At 41.6% G+C, this 14,936-nt stretch overlaps 1 long non-coding RNA gene across 1 annotated transcript; it reads right to left on the reverse strand.

The window, feature by feature from the left end:
* Positions 1 to 1,170: 1,170 nt before the first annotated feature.
* Positions 1,171 to 13,923, reverse strand: LOC110870869. The gene is made up of 3 exons (XR_002553314.2): positions 13,800 to 13,923; positions 13,023 to 13,106; positions 1,171 to 1,267 (listed from the first exon to the last, which is right to left on the reverse strand). It is a non-coding gene; the product is annotated as an uncharacterized LOC110870869 (long non-coding RNA).
* Between the last annotated feature and the right edge of the window lie 1,013 nt (positions 13,924 to 14,936).

Raw genomic sequence — 14,936 nt, forward strand, 5'->3', positions numbered from 1 at the left:
TTAATATGTAACTAAGCTCAAGGTACTTGTGACTTGTCATAAACTGATATGATCCTCTGACGCATACTCAAACAAAAATATTGTCTGTAAATATGTTTGTACATATGTCTTTACTGCTTTATATTTTCAGAAAAATACAAAAAGATTTTGATTTCTGCTTTACTTTCGACAACTGATATCTGAGATGCTAAGTTTCAAAATCTAAGTAAGTTGATTGTGTTTCTGAAAATAAAACAAGTTCATTAATTTGATACTTGTATTAAAAATCAAAACTCAAAAACAGTTTGTGATATCTCCAAGGTCATTAGTTTGAACTTGGATGATTAACTGTGAGGGAATTGGATTCTTTAATGTTGCTAAATCATTTAGTTTGTTGATAGGGTGAGTGGATTAGAGAATTTGATTGATGATTTGAAAAGCATTATATTTATAGATGTTTGAGTGATTGCAGATAGACCAGACTACGATCCCGAGAGCAGAGTCTAAGGGGGAGTCTGAAGACAAGCTTGAAGCTAGGGGAAGCTTGTAACTGGAAAGCTTGGTGTCGATCCCTAAAAGCACGGAAGGTTGACGAAAGGGGGAGCCTGATGAAGATGCTGTTGATGATAGAGCCAGTGATGAGATCCTGGTGTAATAGTCAAAGAGAGAAGCTGATAGAAGAAGAGAAAGTTTAAAGGATGGTTATAATGTTACAATCTGAATGAGAAGGCAGAATGATCAAGTCTGAAGAGGTGTCACAATAGAGACTAGACACTGAAGACTTCTTCAATATCCGAGGGGGAGTCTGTTAGTGCATTACGTCTATTGACTTCGTCTTGTATCATGTAATAGGATAGTATAGGATAACCAGTGCACGAGGTTCGAGAATCAGATTTTAGTGGTTAAAGAAGTGATTCCACTTGAAAGTGCTCCATGCCATTTCGAGCGTAATCTCACTAGTATATATAGTGCACTTGTCTATTTCATTTGGCACGGTATCTGGAATTTGTAATGAAGTGCTGCCAAATTGTTCTCAGGTTGTAATCAGTGTTAAATCAATATAAGAGGCATTATAATTACATTGAGCGTCCGTTTCATTGATTCCGCCTTTGATTCGGATTAACAACTCTTCTGATCGACTCGTTTGGGTCCAACAATGATCCTACAGATTTATTACACAAATACTTACATTTACAAATAAAAGCATGCGGAAGCTTCATGGACAATTCTTGTGTTCGGTTCGCGTCTGGACTTGATCTTCATCCGATTTCATGAGTTATTCCTTCACCTGACATGTTACAACCATACAAACGGTTAGTATCTTAAACGTATATATGAAACCATCGAATCTAGAACGCAAAAATAACAAGTTTAGAAAATTTCATAACCCTCGCGTCACACGAGGGATTTTGGTTTAAGGTGTCGCGTGACGCGCTGTCACACCCCAACCGATGGCGGAATCATCAGGGCGCGGCACTGAGCGAACCAGATTGTTCAAAGAAATTCCATAACAACTATTATTACCAAATAGTTTTATATATCACGTCCCATACCGTGACCCATAAGATAAATCTAGTTATTAAAGACATAGATATTCTTCAAACAAAACATGTTCCGACAACTCAGATTTAAACACATAAATATAAATTGACTTGGTTTCTAGACTCTTCCTAGCTTCGCTTTCATCACCACACGTCTAAGCATCCTAGCAACTTAAGCACCTGTCACATACGTTAAAATAAAGTCAATACATAAAATGTAAAGGTGAGCATACAAGTTTGATAATAGCATATAGAGTTCGAATAGTTTACGTATAACCAGCACGTACACAGGGAGCAATGATGCATGTAAATTATCGACATGGACCTATCAATACCAGTGACTGCGGGTTGACTGTCCGAGACAGTTCGCAATACATGATCACCACCGTAATTCATGCAAGTAGATTGTCCTTAACAACCCCCGTGTGAACGGGTGCTGAGTCCAAACTATAGTACTACGTTGCTAAGGCAGGTAGACAGCTTTCCACGTGTAAACATAATAACAAGCATACATTTAATCACGTAATACATGCAATCGGTTAGCGTTCAAATAGTTTGTATAGTGTGTTCGTTTGTGATTTTTATAAGTAACGTATGTAACACCCAAAAGTGCTAAAGCAAAAAGGGTTCGAGTATACTCACAGTGATTGATTGTGGATTGAAGGGAGCGCTGAGCATTCGATTGACCCATCGAGTGACCCATTCGATTGAACATTACTTCGTCAATACTATTCTTCAAAAGTTTGGGAGTGTGGGGCCATGTGCTAGCCGATCGGCTGGCCCGGTCGATCGGCTGGGCTGTTCGACAGCCTAGCCATTCGGCCAGCATTTCTGACCTGGTCGGCCTTTCGTCTAACACTTGGTTGTTTGTTTATTTGTTATTCTTTCAAGGTATCTTGACAACGTGTTGAACTATGATAACCTTCGTTCCTACTTGTTTCCTTGGCTCGGACAGGAATCATCCAAGTCCGGCCGGTAAACGGTTCGGAGTGTCGGTTTAAAGTTTAACCGATATCGGTGAACCTTGTTCATAGAACCCGAATCTTGAACCTTCTAAACCATTTGAATGATTGGTTAGCCGGTTTAAGCTCCGTTTCTACTGGTTTGAAAGCATTGAGTGTAAAAGAGTTGAAAGAAAGTTGGAAATCCTTCTTTCAATCCTTCACATCATGAAAATGTTTAGATCTATGATGGATCTTAACTTGTTCATGTGGAAACCGGTTAGATTTAAGCTAATCATAGTGGAATGAGGCCAAAACATGATGTTCTTCAAGAACACCATGATGACATCACCCAAGAACACTTAGATCTTGGTGATTTCACGGTTGGAATCCAAGTTTTGAAAGATAGAAAGGTGTAGAATCAAGTAATGATCAAGAACGTACAAGAATTAGAGTGAAAACTTACCGGGATTGAGAGAAATATGAGAAAAGGTGAAGAATAGGAGCTGGCCGGTCAGAACTTTCCAAAAGTGGAAATGAAGACAAGGACAGCCCTATTTATAGGCTTCCAAAAGAGGAAAGTGGCAGCCGATCGGCTGGGAGTTCCGATCGAGTGGGCAGCTCGATCGGCTGGCAAGGTGCTAGCCGATCGGCTGGCCTGTTCGATCAGGATGCTTCCTGTTCGATCCGCCACGCACTTCGAGTATTTTTGCGACGTTCTTCGACGTTTCGATTCCGATGGACGATGATACGATTTCGATAGAGTTCCTAGTCAAATTACTTTTAATCCCAACCACTATATCTAACATATAATCTTCGTTAAGTCACGTTTCGATGTCGGTTTCGATTTGAGTTTGATTGCCTTTCGAGTTTCGATTCGATTTTCGATTGACTTGCTTGAATACTACACCAAACATAAAGTAAGCACGCTCAAGCAACACATAAGGCACACACACGTATATCAATAACACAATTCCATAATTCAATAATTCGAGTCTTGAGTTTGATTGATTGTTAGATCTGTTTGATTACTGATTAGATTAACTTTATCGCATTGTTACTTCCTGTCATTCACAGTCGTAGATCGGTTCGCATTAAAACACATTCGATTACTTCGATTCTTGCTGATTACAACACTTACTCCACATAATACAACTAAAACACAAAATCGACTATCTACAGTCAGAGAAAGTCAAAGTTGACTTGGACTTTGACTTTGACTTTGACATTCGAAAACACGGGGTGTTACAGCCTCCCCTTGTTTAGGGAATTTCTTCCCGAAATTAGGCTCGAAGGCTACACGACACCGTGATTTACCAACTTGATGCTTCAGATCTATTTATTTAAACAACTGCGGGTACTTGGCCTTCATGTCGCTTTCGAGTTCCCAAGTGAACTCCGCGCCTCGTTTGCCTTCCCATCGGACTTTCACGATCGGAATGCGAGAGCGCCTGAGCTGCTTGGTTTGGCGATCCATGATTTCGACATGCTTTTCCACGAAGTGTAACGTTTCGTTGACCTGAAGATCGTCGAGTGGTACGATTAGATCATGGTCAGCAAGGCATTTTCGGAGATTAGAGACATGGAAAGTCGGGTGGACGTTACTGAGTTCCTCCGGTAATTCGAGTCTGTAGGCGACTTTTCCGATTCTTTCCAGAATCCTAAAAGGTCCAACATATCGAGGCGCAAGTTTCCCTTTCTTGCCGAATCGGACTACACCCTTCCAAGGAGATACCTTTAGGAGTACGTAGTCACCAACTTCAAATTCAAGGGGCTTGCGTCTTTTATCGGCGTACCTTTTCTGTCTGTTCCGAGCTTTTACCAAATTGTCCCTTATCTGGTGGATTTTGTCAGTCGTTTCTTGTAGAATTTCGGGACCGGTTAGTTGCGAGTGACCGATCTCGTGCCACACAATAGGCGATCGACATCTTCTACCATACAGAGCCTCAAAAGGTGCCATTTGGATGCTGGCATGATAGCTGTTATTGTACGAGAATTCCACCAATGGCAGGTGTTTGTTCCAACTACCACCAAAATCTATAACACACGCTCGGAGCATGTCTTCAAGAGTACGGATCGTCCTTTCAGTCTGTCCGTCGGTTTGAGGGTGGAATGCAGTACTCAGATTAAGCGACGTACCAAGGGCCGCTTGAAACGTTTCCCACAATCGCAAAGTGAACCGAGCGTCACGATCTGAAATGATATCACGAGGCGTACCATGATTACGAATGATCTCGTCGGTGTAGATTTGGGCTAGTCGCTCCACCTTGTAGTCTTCTCGTATCGGCAAAAAGTGGGCTGATTTCGTTAGACGATCAACTATGACCCAAATACTGTCGTGACCTGATGGCGTGGGCGGGAGCTTCGTTATGAAATCCATAGCTATACTCTCCCACTTCCATATAGGTATCGGCGGTAGTTCGAGTAAGCCAGAAGGTCTTTGATGTTCAGCCTTGACTCTTGCACACGTTAAACAGCTTCCAACGTACAGAGCGATATCCCTTTTCATACCCGGCCACCAGTACTTATAAAGAAGTTCCTGGTACATCTTATCTGCACCGGGATGAATAGAATACCGGGATTTGTGGGCTTCGTTCATGATAATCTTACGCAAATCAGTCCGCTTGGGGATCCAGATTCGGTCCAGATAATAGAATATCCCATCTGGTTTGCTTACTAACTGAGCTCCATCGTGATAGATCCTTTCCCTCTTCAATGTACGCTCGTTAAAGCAAGCATGTTGAGCTTCTCGGATGAGGGTTTCGAGGTTGTGCTGTGCTTGGATGTTTCGAGTACTGAGCACGTAACTCTTTCTGCTGAGAGCGTCAGCAACCACGTTCGCCTTGCCTGGGTGATAACGAATCTCACAGTCGTAATCATTGAGAAGTTCTACCCATCGGCGTTGATGCATATTAAGCTCTCTCTGATTAAAGATGTGTTGTAAACTCCTGTGATCAGTGTAGATTGTACACTTTGTGCCATACAGGTAGTGTCGTCAAATCTTTAATGCAAAGACAACCGCGCCTAGCTCGAGGTCATGGGTTGTATAGTTCTTCTCGTGGATCTTGAGCTGACGAGATGCGTAGGCTATAACCTTGTCTCGCTGCATGAGAACACAGCAGAGACCAAGGTTAGAAGCATCACAGTAGACAATGAAGTTGTCGCTTCCGTCGGGTAGAGTAAGAATCGGTGCGTTGTACAGCATATGCTTGAGGGTTTGAAAGGCAGTCTCTTGTGCGTTTCCCCACACAAAAGGCTTGTCCTTATGGGTAAGAGCGGTAAGCGGCACAGCTTTCTTGGAGAATCCTTCGATGAATCGTCGGTAATAGCCCGCTAGTCCGAGAAAAGAACGAACTTCTGACGGGTTCTTAGGCGTAATCCAGCTTTTGACGGCTTCAATCTTCGCAGGATCGACATGGATACCCCGACTATTCACTATGTGACCCAGAAACTGAACCTCCTCCAACCAGAATTCGCACTTGGAGGACTTGGCATAGAGTTGGTTCCCCTGGAGTAACTCGAGAACCAAACGTAGATGTTGCGCGTGTTCGGCTTTCGATTTGGAATAGATCAAGACGTCGTCGATGAACACGATGACGAAACGGTCAAGGTATGGCTTACACACGCGATTCATCAGATCCATGAAAACCGCGGGTGCGTTGGTTAAACCAAAGGGCATGACAACAAATTCGTAATGGCCATAACGAGTTCGAAAAGCAGTTTTAGGAATGTCTTCCTCCTGAATCCGTAGCTGATGATATCCTGAACGTAGATCGATCTTAGAGAAGCATGCTGCACCCTGTAGCTGATCAAACAAATCGTCAATTCGGGGCAAAGGGTATCGGTTCTTGATGGTTAGTTTATTCAATTCCCGATAGTCGATGCACATCCGGAACGATCTATCCTTCTTTTTGACAAAAAGGACTGGCGTGCCCCACGGAGAGGTGCTTGGGCGAATAAAGCCTTTTTCGAGTAACTCCTGGAGTTGATTCGAGAGTTCCCGCATTTCGGATGGTGCGAGTCGATAAGGGGCTTTGGCAACGGGGTTAGCTCCAGGGATGAGGTCGATACGAAAGTCGATATCACGACTTGGGGTTAGTCCGGGAAGATCGTTAGGGAACACCTGAGGAAATTCACGAACCACTGGAACATCTTTAACTTCCACTTTCTTTTTCTTTCCCTACTACGATGTTGGCCAAGAAGGCTCGGTATTCCTTGCGGAGATGCTTGCTGGCTTGAATACACGACATAAGCTTGAGACCTTTCGACGTTGTTTCACCATAAACACATAGAAGATCACCATTCGCGAGCGAGAATCGAATCATCTTTTCAAAGCACACAACTTCAGCATGGTTTTCACGAAGAAAGTCCATGCCTATTATGACATCAAAACTTCCGAGTTGCATCGGAATAAGGTCGATCGGAAAGATGTGATTGTTGAGTTCGAGGGTACAATCACGGAGTACTGAGTTAACGGCAATAGTTCTTCATGTAGCAACTTCGACTTCGAATGACGAGGATAGATAAGAGCACTTACGACTAAGGAGCTTCTCGAATTCAAATGACACAAAGCAGTTATCGGCTCCAGTATCAAACAAACATGATGCATAAATACCATTCACAAGGAACGTACCATTAACCACGTTGTTATCCGCCTGAGCCTGGCGGGCGTTGAGGTTGAAAGTTCGGGTATGGGCTGTTTGATGCTGCTGCTGGGGCTGCTGTTGTTGCTGGGGCTCTTGCTTGACTACCCTGTTCGGGCACCTGTTTGCGAAGTGGTTAGGGTCACCACATGCAAAGCAGACTCGAGCATTGACTGCTGGAGCTGGAGTTGCTGGTTGGCGTTGAGGAGCAGGGAGTAGGGCTTGGTTGACAGTAGCTTGAGCTGGGGTTTGACGAGGACCATAACGGTAGTTCGCAGTGAAATGACCGTAGAGGTTGCAGTGAGCGTAAAAACGACAAGCTAGACCCACTGGATGATGATACGAACATGTCGGGCAGAGTGGGTGAGGGCCTGTGTATGCACGCTTTGCTGGCGGTGCATTGATCACTGGAGCTGAACGCTGGTGTTGCTGCTGTTGAGCTGGTACAGATTGTAGGGGAGCAGCGTTAGTTGCGACAGCACAGCTCTTGTTGCTGGAATTGTTGTTGTGGTTCTTCTTCTTCCTTCTTGAGGACTTGGAGGATTGAGCAGATGAGTCGGTGGGTGCTGCAGTGGCTTGATGCAGGGACTTGGTTTGCTTATCCCAGAAACCTGACTTGACTCGCTTATCGTTGATCTCAGCGGCGAGTAGGTAGGTTTCCTCGATTGTTGCTGGCTTGGCGACGTGAACGAAGTCGGCTACACAGTCGGGTAGAGCTCGGATGTACTTCTTGATGGCTTGATCTGAGGTCTTGACTTGGTCAGGACAGATAATGCTAAGCTGCTTGAAGCGAGCAGTGAGAGCAGCGTTGTCTCCATCCTTCTGCTTGATTTCCCAGAACTCATCCTCCAGCTTTTGGCGCTCATGAGGAGGGCAAAATTCTTCGATCATGGTAGCTTTCAACTCCTTCCATGATAGCCCGTAAGCTGCATCATTTCCGCGCTTGTTTCCTTCGGCCGTCCACCAGTCTAGAGCACGGGACTCTTCTGACGACTTGCTAGCGTTTTCATACACCTCACTCACAGCTTTCGCCACGGTTTTGGAGATGATAGCAGCGAGACGTCGGTCTCTCTTTTCTTGGCGGGTCAGACGTTGACAGGATACAGACGACGACATGGTCTGCAACAGACATCGTCACAGGACTCAACACAACGTAATCGAATCTCTCCTCACACGTCTACCACTATCTAAAGCTTAGAATCACGTCGAGACACATAAGCGCGTAAACACGTATGCACAAAACCACAGATGCACGTAAGCACAGAAGCACATAAGCACAAAGTCACATAAGCACGAAAACACGTAATCATTTAACCACAGAGGCGGTCAGAAAACAGAAACCTATCCTTCAAAGTTCGAGTACCGTTCGAATATTGTATCGAATAGCCTAGCTTAGTCGTGTAGCACAGTATAGTATGATATCGTCTAGCTTTGCGATAGCTGAGTGTCGTTTAGGGATAGAATAATAGTGCGAGTTGCGTGTGTCGATTGAAATTTGGTAGCAGAATCGAATAACATCCCGAAATAAAACAGAGAAGCAAATATAAACACAAAGCAGAAAAGGCACACATAAACACATAAAAATCAACAAGAGTACCAGACGACTTTGTTAAATTCGAAACATATAAAATCGAGAGATAGATTGTCTGCGGCTACTAAACATCGACTACCCAAGACAATTCGACTATTCGCAGTAGACTTGTCGTCACTTTCGACTCTAGAGGTCGTGTTTCTGCCTCGATTCTCGGGCATTCCACACGCGTTCCCTAGGTCATACTTGTGAGTTCAGGTCGTTGGAGTCCGTCGATGCCTTGGTGAGATAAGTAAGTACAGAACAAACTGCCAAGGTCAGGGTTTCACCCCTTGGCTTAGCAATTTCTTCCTTGTTTTTAATGAAAATAGAGGAAATTATGCATCAAAATATGGATTTCACTCCTGATTTGGTATAATCCCCCTTGTTTGTTGGTAAAATTAATGAGATGAGCATGAATAACGAAATAAAATCGGCATAGGTCAGGCAGTTTGGTCAGGAGTTTGCGGCTTTCACACCTATTCCCAACTAAGCCTACCGACTTTTATTTGAAAATTCGAGTGCAGTGATAGGGAAGGATCGCAGAATTCAGCACATAGACTGGGTCTGATGGTTCCTAACTATAGTCTAGGTCTCTAAGACAGCGACCCGGACTAGGTCGTGTCTGCCTAATTCCCTGTAGTTATGGCTCTGATACCAATCTGTCACACCCCAACCGATGGCGGAATCATCAGGGCGCGACACTGAGCGAAACAGATTGTTCAAAGAAATTCCATAACAACTATTATTACCAAATAGTTTTAAATATCACGTCCCATACCGTGACCCATAAGATAAATCTAGTTATTACAGACATAGATATTCTTCAAACAAAACATGTTCCGACAACTCAGATTTAAACACATAAATATAAATTGACTTGGTTTCTAGACTCTTCCTAGCTTCGATTTCATCACCACACGTCTAAGCATCCTAGCAACTTAAGCACCTGTCACATACGTTAAAATAAAGTCAATACATAAAATGTAAAGGTGAGCATACAAGTTTGATAATAGCATATAGAGTTCGAATAGTTTACGCATAACCAGCACGTACACAGGGAGCAATGATGCATGTAAATTATCGACATGGACCTATCAATACCAGTGACTGCGGGTTGACTGTCCGAGACAGTTCGCAATACATGATCACCACCGTAATTCATGCAAGTAGATTGTCCTTAACAACCCCCGTGGGAACGGGTGCTGAGTCCAAACTATAGTACTACGTTGCTAAGGCAGGTAGACAGCTTTCCACGTGTAAACATAATAACAAGCATACATTTAATCACGTAATACATGCAATCGGTTAGCGTTCAAATAGTTTGTATAGTGTGTTCGTTTGTCATTTTTATAAGTAACGTATGTAACACCCAAAAGTGCTAAAGCAAAAAGGGTTCGAGTATACTCACAGTGATTGATTGTGGATTGAAGGGAGCGCTGAGAGTAAGATTAGCCTGAATAGTTCAATAGCATAACGATAAGTAACGCGGAAAGGTAAACAAGTATGGATGGATCGAATGGGCTGGTCGATCGAACGGCAGGTTCTGTTCGATCGGCTGGTATATCCGATTGGTCAGTCCTGCTCGATCGGCCGGCTGGCTCGATCGGCTGGACCATTCGAGTGGATTGTTTCTTCCTCTGGTGTGTTTGTGTTAGAGGATTTGAACTTTGGAAGTTTTTTTGTTGCAGTATTTGAGAACACTGAAGTGTTCCTACCTTTTCGAGTCGTTCGATCGAACGGTTCGTTCGATCGGCTAGCTCACTCGATCGGCTAGCTCACTCGATCGGCTAGGAGCTTCATGTTAGTCCCCAACTGAATGTCACTCGATTGGACAGTCTGTTCGATCGGCTGACATTCTCTACTACGAACAAGTTGTGAAAACGATTAAGTGTTGAAGCATAGTATCTCATGATCCGAACACTAATGTTTACCCATCGAGTGACCCATTCGATTGAACATTACTTCGTCAATACTATTCTTCAAAAGTTTGGGAGTGTGGGGCCATGTGCTAGCCGATCGGCTGGCCCGGTCGATCGGCTGGCATATCCCATCGGCTGGGCTGTTCGACAGCCTAGCCGTTCGGCCAGCATTTCTGACCTGGTCGGCCTTTCGTCTAACACTTGGTTGTTTGTTTATTTGTTATTCTTTCAAGGTATCTTGACAACGTGTTGAACTATGATAACCTTCGTTCCTACTTGTTTCCTTGGCTCGGACAGGAATCACCCAAGTCCGGCCGGTAAACGGTTCGGAGTGTCGGTTTAGAGTTTAACCGATATCGGTGAACCTTGTTCATAGAACCCGAATCTTGAACCTTCTAAACCATTTGAATGATTGGTTAGCCGGTTTAAGCTCCGTTTCTACTGGTTTGAAAGCATTGAGTGTAAAAGAGTTGAAAGAAAGTTGGAAATCCTTCTTTCAATCCTCACATCATGAAAATGTTTAGATCTATGATGGATCTTAACTTGTTCATGTGGAAACCGGTTAGATTTAAGCTAATCATAGTGGAATGAGGCCAAAACATGATGTTCTTCAAGAACACCATGATGACATCACCCAAGAACACTTAGATCTTGGTGATTTCACGGTTGGAATCCAAGTTTTGAAAGATAGAAAGGTGTAGATTCAAGTAATGATCAAGAACGTACAAGAATTAAAGTGAAAACTTACCGGGATTGAGAGAAATCTGAGAAAAGGTGAAGAATAGGAGCTGGCCGGTCAGAACTTTCCAAAAGTGGAAATGAAGACAAGGACAGCCCTATTTATAGGCTTCCAAAAGAGGAAAGTGGCAGCAGATCGGCTGGGAGTTCCGATCGAGTGGGCAGCTCGATCGGCTGGCAAGGTGCTAGCCGATCGGCTGGCCTGTTCGATCAAGATGCTTCCTGTTCGATCCGCCACGCACTTCGAGTATTTTTGCGACGGTCTTCGACGTTTCGATTCCGATGGACGATGATACGATTTTGATAGAGTTCCTAGTCAAATTACTTTTAATCCCAACCACTATATCTAACATACAATCTTCGTTAAGTCACGTTTCGATGTCGGTTTCGATTTGAGTTTGATTGCCTTTCGAGTTTCGATTCGATTTTCGATTGATTTGCTTGAATACCACACCAAACATAAAGTAAGCACGCTCAAGCAACACATAAGGCACACACACACGTATATCAATAACACAATTCCATAATTCAATAATTCGAGTCTTGAGTTTGATTGATTGTTAGATCTGTTTGATTACTGATTAGATTAACTTTATCGCATTGTTAATTCCTGTCATACACAGTCGTAGATCGGTTCGCATTAAAACACATTCGATTACTTCGATTATTGCTGATTACAACACTTACTCCACATAATACAACTAAAACACAAAATCGACTATCTACAGTCAGAGAAAGTCAAAGTTGACTTGGACTTTGACTTTGACTTTGACATTCGAAAACACGGGGTGTTGCACGCGCCACCTTGCTTTGACCCGGGAAAGTTGACCAACTCCCTCGCGTCACGTGACGGAGTTAAGCTCAGTCTGTCGTGCGACGCGACAGACCTAATTTTCCATAAAATTATTATAGCTGGCTGCATTTTCATGCTTAAGCCAAAAATTCCCATTTTTTCATTTTTGAAGCCTTAAGAATGTCTAAAAACATTTAAGCCCTTACGGGTACGGTTTTTACCATTTACTTTATTTTATTTTATTCATTTTAGCCATTTCTACGCACCATAGGCGCGTATTAGGTTTAGTTAACAAATAACGTACCGATTTGATAACCACGCATTATGTGGGTTATTTTCCCCAAATTCTTCTTGTCTCAAAGGCCGCCCACTAACTATGGACTTACCGGATAGCGTTGACCCATTACAATACCTCGCAAATTTTGTTCTAATGGCGACCCATCACCACTTGACCCATTTAAATTTTTGAATCTTAATACTTGACTTACAAGTATTAAGTGTCAGGCTTAAATGGTAACAAATTCATCACTTGACTCGTTTTTCCCATCAATCATAATACTTAGCATTCTAGTATTAGGCACCGGATTCGAATGATAACAAAATCATCACTTGACCCGTTTGATAACTTTTTCACACTTACTTAATATTTATTAAGTATATAGACCTTTACTAGGTTTTTCGCATAACATATTATGTTTAGGTGTCTCTTACCATACTTAGCAATTTCCCTTTTTTTTACAAGATTTCAACCCATCTTTGGTTAAATCTCATATTCCCACATTACCCTTTGGTAGGTAATTTACCAATTTAATTCTAATATCTTTAGTGATTTAACCATCTACATAATTACACGGGTTTTAAATCACAAATGGTCTTATTAGAATAAGCCACCTACCTTTTCCTCTTTTAAACACTCCTTGACCCGTTAGCTTGTTTGACCCGTTCCTTCCAAGCTTCCACCTAGCTTGACAAGATCAAACTTTACACAATACTCACAAGATTAGTTAAGTTAGCCATTTCATAAAATGACTACAATATCTCATGAGTTTATACACACCAATTCATCAAAACTTTAACTTTAGGTCAACTTGACTTTTAAAGGTCAAGCAATACTTTAGTATGTACATGTGCAATAATATAGAACATGCTTAGCATACAAATTCATAATACATTCACATTAGATGATTACGTCATTTTATACAATTGTTACAAAACAGGCCTATAACCTATTTCGATTCAAGCATAAAACTAGAATTTCTAACTTCCACATTCTTTCAAGCATTTTCACAAACACTTGGTGGGCATCATTTTTCTAAGTCTAATTTCATAGCTAAAGCACCTAAACACTTAGTCATTTTATTATGTTTCAACATCCCAACATATAAACTAGCACTAGCTTATCAACTACACATTCAATCATGCATAGACATCATTCTAATCAACATTTAAATGTGGGTTTCACCTAAGGGTCAAAACCCACTTTTCACATTCATGATCATCTATCTATGAATCATTCAATTTGCACAGTTAAACATCGATTTTACACAAAGGAGGTTCCTTATCACAAATGTGACCCTTATAAACCTTCAATTTCTATGAAACAACTAAAACCCGTTTGTTTCACCTTTCACATAACTTAGAAACTTCAATAAAAATGGAAATCAAGGGTTACCTCTTGGTTTATTATACCCTAGATGACAAATTTCAGCTTCATGCACGAATTGAGGGCTTCAATTCCATGGATTTGAGCTTCTCCTTGTGGATTATGGTTGGAGTCTCCTTGAGAGATCCTGTATGTCGACACACACCTCATATGTGTGTTGACCAACCCTTTTCTCCACTTTATACCCACTAGTTTAGCCTCTATACAAGTTCAGCCCCTCAATTTTAAATCAATTATTTAACTGTGTTAACATGAAAACCTAACCTTGTTAAGTTTTTTATTATATTTCTTTTTTCTTTTTCAATTCTCTAACTTTATTAACGGGGTTAGTTATTTACATAATACAACTCCCCCATTTTATCATCTAGTCCCGTTTTATTAGTAAATAAAACATTCATTTTAATAATTAACCCGTTTCTTTACTCGTATAACGCTTAAAGGCGTAATTACATGAAAGAGATTTTCGGGGTGTTACAAAAACACAACTGTATGAATCTGCTTGCTGTTAAAACACAACTGCATGAATCTGGTTGCTGTTAAAACACAAGTGTATGAATCTGCTTGCTGTTAAAACACAACTATATGAATCTGAATGCTAAAACACAACTGTATGAATCTGATTGCTGTTAAAACACAACTGTATGAATCTGAATGCTAAAACACAACTGTATGAATATGCTTATTGTTAAAACCCAACTGTATAAATCTGAATCCTAAAACACAACTGTATGAATCTGCTTGCTGTTAAAACACAACTGTATGAATCTGAATGCTAAAACACAACTGAATGAATCTACTTGCTGTTAAAACACAACGCCAAGAACATTCTGGTGGTTTCCAGACATAATTAAAAATCGATACAGACCAGATAATAGTAAACAGAAAAAGAAGTGTATTTGCCATATCCGCAATCAAGAATTGTGTTTGAAGCCATAACTATCTCTCAAGTAAAAAATGATTTACGAATAAAGTTGATCAAGATTGTGAAAGGAACGAATGAGAATTTGATTGATATTTACGTCTGGTAGTAATTCGCAAATCATGGAGAATCAGTTACCATAAAATCGTGCATAGTTAGTTAATGAGATATAAATTCCAAAAATAAAATAAAATGTCAAATTACACAATTGCCCTTTTAGTTAAAAT

Source organism: Helianthus annuus, chromosome 8 (genome assembly GCF_002127325.2).
Source record: "Helianthus annuus cultivar XRQ/B chromosome 8, HanXRQr2.0-SUNRISE, whole genome shotgun sequence".
NCBI classification, from domain to species: Eukaryota; Viridiplantae; Streptophyta; class Magnoliopsida; order Asterales; family Asteraceae; genus Helianthus; species Helianthus annuus.